Source organism: Coturnix japonica, chromosome 9, assembly GCF_001577835.2.
Source record: "Coturnix japonica isolate 7356 chromosome 9, Coturnix japonica 2.1, whole genome shotgun sequence".
NCBI classification, from domain to species: Eukaryota; Metazoa; Chordata; class Aves; order Galliformes; family Phasianidae; genus Coturnix; species Coturnix japonica.
Window position 1 is genome coordinate 4208388 of NC_029524.1, and position 7286 is coordinate 4215673.

At 48.5% G+C, this 7286-nt stretch overlaps 1 protein-coding gene across 1 annotated transcript in view; it reads right to left on the reverse strand.

Annotated features, from left to right (window-relative positions):
• CAB39 (calcium binding protein 39) overlaps nucleotides 1–5633 on the reverse strand; it is a 31475-nt gene extending 25842 nt beyond the window's left edge. Inside the window, exon 1 of the mRNA XM_015871223.2 lies at nucleotides 5503–5633. The gene's annotated coding sequence lies outside the window, so the exon portion shown is untranslated. The remainder of the gene's footprint in view (nucleotides 1–5502) is intronic.
• Nucleotides 5634–7286: the final 1653 nt, after the last annotated feature.

A 7286-nucleotide genomic window follows, 5' to 3' on the forward strand; every position in this document is an offset into this window, starting at 1 on the left:
CATCTGTAGCATTCAGATGCACACCTCATTGCTACCATGATGTCACTGCATTTACAAGAGAACAACTTAGGAAAAGTAAACAAGCAAGCAAAACAGCAACCTCTAATTCACGGCCTCATCCCAAGAATAGAACCAACCACTGTGATATGCAAAGTCCATGTAAGTAATTCCAAAATGATGCTGCATCTAAAGTTGCAGTATGGAAGTGAATGTCAGAACTTGAAGCTGCTGTGTTTTCCTATTGTAGCATGTATTTTGGGGCAGAGAGGGGGAAGTTTCACCTCAACCCCTCAATCCACACTAGGAAATGCTAAGCAGCATAGGAATCAAGGGGGGAAGATCTAGTTTGCTCCCAAAGATCTGCCCAGGCTCTTTTCATGACAACCTAACCAAGTCATCCTGACCACTCACAAGGCACCAGAGGCAACTAAGACCAACCCTAAAAACAGCTGGTATTTTCTATCTAGGAATCAGTACCTCTCCTGCAAAGCATCCACAGGTTTGCAAATCATAACTGTCTGACAGCTACCAGAGACAGCAGGTAGGATATCAGGAAGAAACTAACACCAGCCCAACTCACACAGCAAAATACCAACCCAACTGACAGAACTGAATCATCTCTGAGGGACAGAGTTCACTTATCTGACCTGCCTCCAACAGCTGGGCTGGAGAAAGGAACTAGCATTGTTTCATAATATATAAAACAAAACCTCCCAGCTTTCCTTTAATGCAGTTACTGCACAGAACTACCAAGGGAAATTCAGAGGTTACCATCTCCTGAAGTTTAGCTAAGGAAACCAGGCTCTATAACAAGAGCTTTGAGAAACAAGGAACATGCAGCTATCAGAATTCACAGCCTTATTAAACACTCAAATGAAGAAAACAGACAAAAAGTCAAAACTTCAATACATTCATAGGTTTGTCACCCTCCCTGCAGTACGACCCTGCGCTATGGCTACAAGGTTCTTGTGACTCTACTGGAAATATTCCCTATCCCTGCAATAAAGAGGCTTTCTTGGATCCGAGGATGCTGATCCCTTGCTGTGACACGTGGGGTGTGTGTTGCACAGCACAGTCAGTGCCCTGTGAATGGAGGCAGCTCCCAGCAGAACGCTGTTTACTCCAGCTCCACCCTGCTACTGCGCGAGCAGAGCTTAAACATTGCCCAACATCAATTAGAGATGTAAAACGGAAACATATTAGTCAATACTGATGAGTCAATATACTGCTTTTCTTAGAGATTACAAACCCATACGACTGCATGCAGAACAACACTTGTTTAGAAAACTGAGTATTTTCAAGAAGCTTCCTTCAATGTTGACTATTATCCTTGATATCTACAGAGAAAGGTCCATCTCACTTGGCCACTGGGGAAACCTGGTAATCCTAGAACGGCTGTGCTGGAAGGGACCTCAAAGATCATCCAGTTCCCACCTCTGCTGTGGGCTGGATCTCCAGTTCAGGCTGCCCGGGGCCACATGTAAGCTGGCCTGGAGCACCTCCAGGGGCAGGGCATCCACAGCTTCTCTTGGTCAACTTTTGAGAGATGAACTTCACTTCCTCAACATCTTTCTAACAAGATACTGAGCAAAGCCCTCCGGGACAAGCCCTCTCTTTAAATCCCCCCCCAAAGTTCCTCCCTCACTGCCAACCTCTGCTGAGCAGGAACTGAGGACTCGAGCAGCAGGTGTTACAGGTTGGAAGAGTGATGCATTCACAAATCGTGTGGGAGACACTTCCCAGCGCTCACTTACGTTACCTTCACTGCATGGCAGCACCCCAAAGATCCTCCTTATACACAATAAAAGCTGCCAGGTTTTCCTTCCTAAAATCCTATTCCTCTGCAAACAAGCTTTTCTTTTGCTTTTTCTTTTCCCATATATTATGTCTGATAAAGTCAGATGGTTGTACTGTGGGTAATTCGAAAACAAAATGCATCAGCCAAAATAAACCTTTTGACATATACTACAAGAACTATGATCTCCTGAAGCAGTGATGTTTTACACGTAGCAATGGAATCAAAGCATAATGAGAGAAATACCTTTTGCCCCAGTTGTACAACAGCAGCACGAGGTGCCAGCAGTGCTCAGGCATCAGGATGGCAGCACAACACACACAGTGCTGCTGGGAAGGTCAAGGCCTGTAGATTGTTTAAGCACCTTCCTGAGCAGGACGCTGGGAAGTCAGGTACCAGAGAATGGAACATGCCAAAGGTCCCCAGCCCTGGCTAAAGCAGCACATGGAAATTTGTCACTGACGCAGCCAGTTCTAGGTGAGAAGTTGGAGAGTGTATCTGAGTGTTTCAAAATCAAAGCAGTAACTGCTCAGTAACTTCACCGAAGGATGTTTCTGAACTTAGTGAAACGCACAGTCCTACACTAATTATAGCTTCCCCATCTCTGAACTGCTTTCAGACATAGTTAACTTTAGACATATTTCACTTCTCAGTGATGAATTCTCCAAGCGTTTGAAGGGAAAGAAGGAATGACAAAGCAAACAGACCCTCAGAAGTGAGCCAGGGGTCTCATTAGGAGCAGACTCCTAATGAACAGAAACCTTGGCTGCAACATTCTGTGACACCCTCACAAACCTGTGCCCCCTGGGTGGCCTCACATTTGCTTTATTCCAGCATATTTGACATCCACAGCGAGTCATTTTTGTAGTGTCTCTTCTAAGAAACGCCAGCTACAACTCTCCAAACAAGGGACTCAAAAAGCAAATTGCCGCTGTTTATTTCAAACTAAGAAACACGCTTTCTATTTCTAAATGAAGGCTGCCTGAGAACGACAGCACACACAGGCTGCTGAGGAAGGAGCACAGCTCTTACTGTGCACATATACAGCTTTTTGGCTGCTTCCAGTTTGGGTCAATCCTCAACTCAATTCCTCCTGAAGAGTCCTTATATAGGGACAAACACATGGGCCATTTTACCGTAAAATAAAATAGCAATAGCATGAAAATCTGCTCGTGCTAAAGAAAGACCAAATTCATATGACAGCAGTTTAAGCCATAGGTAACAGCAAAGCATGAGTATAAAAGCCTACATCAAGGACAGCATCATCTTCTAATTTGACCTGTGTGCTCACACTTGGGTGGGGGGAGGTGGTTACTGTGGCACTATTAATGTTGAAGAAGCAGCTGACTCAAATCTTATTTTTGATAGAAAGCTGCAAGATGTCTCCAATTAGACAGCAGTAATCGTATTTCAATAGCCGCTCTTGTAATTAAACTGTATCAGAAAGTGTCAGAATTACAGAAAAGCAGAGCCAGAAGGGAATTCAGAAGGTCATCCCAATACCTCCCTGCCTCGAGCCCCTGAGCACACGACAGGGATTATCAAAGCCTGCAGGAATATTTTCCACAGATATTAAGGCTGCAAACTACTCATCAACAGTTCTGGAACAACTCAAATACTCCAGAATGGATTCAGAAGTGAGGACATTAGTCAGTAATTCCAGCATTCACAACAACACCTTTAGAAAAGGTAAAAAGAGCAGCACTTACAGCACAACAGTAAAGCCTCTCTTGGCTACCATCAGTTAATTAGTAAGAAACAAACTCATTAGCTTCCACGATAGAATGCAAAAGAGACACCATTCCCTCCTGCATAAATGTTGCTGAAAAGCAATCAAGGGATTCCAAGAGGTGGAGCTCTCTTAATACTGTCACACCCCCCGGGAATACACATTTGTCTGCACTTGATAATACCCAAAGAACACAATTATCTCTCAAAGACATATTGTCACAAAGTGTTACTTAGCTGGCATTCCTGCTTAGTCTCCTTTATTTGTAGAAATACATACCCCCTAAAGAAGCATCAGTTCTTCGCGGTAGCGCTGCTTTTCAACTCTTCTCTATCTATAAGCAGGTTTTAAAGCCTATGAAAGGCAGGGAGGTTTCAGAACCCCCCAGTCAACCTAATAAAATGCAATTAACTCAAAAGATCAATGCTATCAGCCCCTAGAAACGTTGAGCAGCATGTTATTGTATACTTACAAACTCCAGACAGAATCTCCTCCCATCTTAAGACGCTTTCTCAATCAGACAAAGAAAACCCCTAACACCACCTGTACCACGCTGCCATCAAGATAAGCATTCAAATACAAGCAGACTTCAGCCCAGCGAACACTACCTGGCTGACTCAATAGCTTCCCGTGTCACAAGACAGCCACGAAGCTAATTGTAAACTATAATGCTCTTACAACAGTGAGTCAGTGACAGACAGGATCCCATTGAGACCCAGTGCTGTTCTTACAGCTCAGCTGGGCTGTCACACTGCTCAGGACTTGTGACACCAAAGCAGGAGCTGTGCTCACTCTGCATCTCACAGGATTTCCTGGCCTCTTTTTCCTCTTCAGTTAAAGGCTCACGCCACATCAACAGGTACAAGGGAGTGGGTATTAACTACAGGCTCATGGCGTTTTAAGTGGTAAAAATCTATCATTGCAAAGTGGAGGTGTTAAGGTGCAAGCTCAGGATGTGACACTTCCTCTGGCACTGTGTGATTTCACGAGCTCTAGCACTGAAAAGGAAGAGATGTTTCCTGGAGATGAGCTGCGCTGCTGGAAGGAAAACACCGGCCTCGTGTTGGAGCTTCTGATAGGCAGCTTCCAAACCACACGCACACAAAAAACCTGCCAATGTTTTGATGCTAATCAGATTTCACCTGTGGTCGACACTTCAACTGCTTCCCCAAGCGCTGTTACCTGCCCCACTGAAACTGCATTGGCCAGGTCATGCAGTTGACTCTTTGACTCACCACACAATTCCCATAAGGCAGCATGTAGGTTTTCAATAAATCATATGTATCTTCGTGGTGACTTATAAAATAATTAAATTTTACTTTTAAAAAAGGAAAAAAAGAAAAGCAACCTCAAACCCTGAATATTTCCTAGTTTTAATCCGAGCAGCACACCACGGGATGCAGGAAAAAGAACTAATGAAACCACTTTTTTCTCCCGTGGCACACACACAGAACAGCTGCCGGCTTCCAGCTCACAAAAACGGGGATTCAGCAGCGCCCTCGTACCGCTACTTCTATGCGGGGCCCACTATGACCGGGAACAATTGTAGGAAGAGGCCTCAGACCCGGCCGCTCGGAGGGCCGCCCCGTGCCCGCTGTGCGCCTGTAAATACAGCAAAGGAAGCGACAAAGGGGAGCTCTGAGCCCGCACTCCCGACCTGGGGTAGCCCGGCGTGTAACCCACCGCCTCCTCGGCCCGCAGCGGCCCGGCCCCACGTCTGAGCACGGAGCTCCCCCGGGCAGCGCCGTGCCCGGCCCGCATCGCCAGGAGCCGCCCGGGGAAAGTTCCGAGCGCCGGGACCCACCCGTCACCGTCACCTCGGAGCGACTCGGGGCCCAAACGCGGCGGGCAAGGCCGGGCCAGGCCGCTCCCTCGGCGGCCCCCGCGGCCCGGAGGACACACACGGCCCGACGGGTCGGACGAGCCGGGTGGGCCCAGCCCCTCGCTCGCGTACCGCCCGCCGCCTCCCGCCCGGTACCTGGGCCGCGGCCTGGCGCCTCCTCGGCGTCGCGTCCGGCGGGGCCTGCCCCTGCTGCGGCACGACCGCCCGGCTCCGGCTGCGACGGCTGCGGTCCGAGGCGCGGCCCGGCCCCCGCCCCGCGGTGCTGCGCTGCCGCAGCTGCCCGTCCCTCCCGCCCGTCCTCGCCCGGCGGCGGAGCGCGGCGAGCAGCCGGCGGAACGCAGCGACGCTTCCGCCCGCCGCCGCACTCGGGCGCCCCCTGGCGGAGCGGAGGTCCGAGCGTTAAGGGCGCCGTGTTATGGCCGGGGCGGGGCGGCCCAGGGGGGCCAGGAGAAGGTCTGGAGGGGAATATAAAGGGTGATTGGAGCCTATGGCTGACAAAGGGCAACCTGGTGTTTCTATGTGAAAGGAGTGGAGATAGGAGGTAAGAGAGCCAACGTGAGGTGACCAGGCAAGCGAAAAGCAAAAGAAAATTCCATAACTTACATTTACACCTGTATTATTGCATTGGGTTTTCCCCTGTGCCTTCACGCTGCTCTTGGGACCTGAAGGGTCTCCCCGGCAAAATCCTCATCCCCAACACTCAGCTGGAAGTGTAACAGAACTAAAAACAACAAAGACAACGACACTCTGACATAAGCAAAGTAAGTCTTTGTACCCCAACAACAAGTACAGCAGCACTCATTGGCCCAGGAAACACACAGCCCAGCTGATGTGCCCAAGCAGCACCTTCAGCCATTGCGTTGTTCCATGTGTGGCATTTTTGGATCCATTTGTTCTGTGCATTCTACCCTAACTGCGTCTTTTAGCAGCCTGCCAGCAACCTCCGGTATTTCACAGTCCAGCTTCTCACCCTTGTGAGACATTCTCATTCCTGGATCCTTTGCAAGTCTTCCACCTGCAACATCCCATTCTGTTCGCTGTTCAAAGTCCCCTTGTTCTCCCTGAGATCCACTGCACTGTGCTGAAGGAAGCAGTAAGCACCTTAACCATAGGAGTCTGTCACTAAATGAAGAGAGAGATGACATGGAACCTGTGAGATGCTCTGCCTCCTTGTGCACTGCACTGCCCACATGCATCAGCCTGCTACATCAGCTCAGGAAAACACTTCTGATCCCACTTGCAACAATCCCTGACAGCATCAAAGTTCATACGTATTTGCATTCAGCTACATGGCGAGCTGCAGTGGTGCTGCACCAGTGGGGATGTTTTCCTGAGCAACTCAAGATGGGGGTAGGAAGAAAACATCTTGTTGTGTTGTGTTCATCTCATAGGCAGACAGAGCAGCACTGGACTTGAATGCACAGTGGGATGTGTTGGCCAGGCAGGTGACAAGGCTGCTGGGGATGGTTGGCCAGGCTCATATAGGCCCACAGCATGCAGCAGGCAGAATGTTGGCAGGTGATATATCCCGCGTGTGAGCTGGAAATAATTGTTTTCAAAGCCAGCTTTGAAAGGGTGTGTATGTCTGAGCTCAAATCGTTAACCTGTAATTATGCTGAAAGCATTCAAGTTTAAACAGATAATATTCAGGGTGCTGAAGAAAGAGAAGAAAGAATTAAAGACAAGTGCCAGTACAATGATTCAACAGAGCACCTGGAAAATAGATGCTACTGCTTTACAGATGACCGCTGGAAAAAAGACCATGCAAGTAATACATTCAGTGTAACTATCATCATCGTGTAGCGTGTTTCAAGGAACTCCATGAGCAGGGGAACACGGTTCTTCCAAGCTCTCAGAAATTAAATTCAACATGCAAGAGACCTCTCGGTACAATAGCAATTCACTAATTCACAGCCATT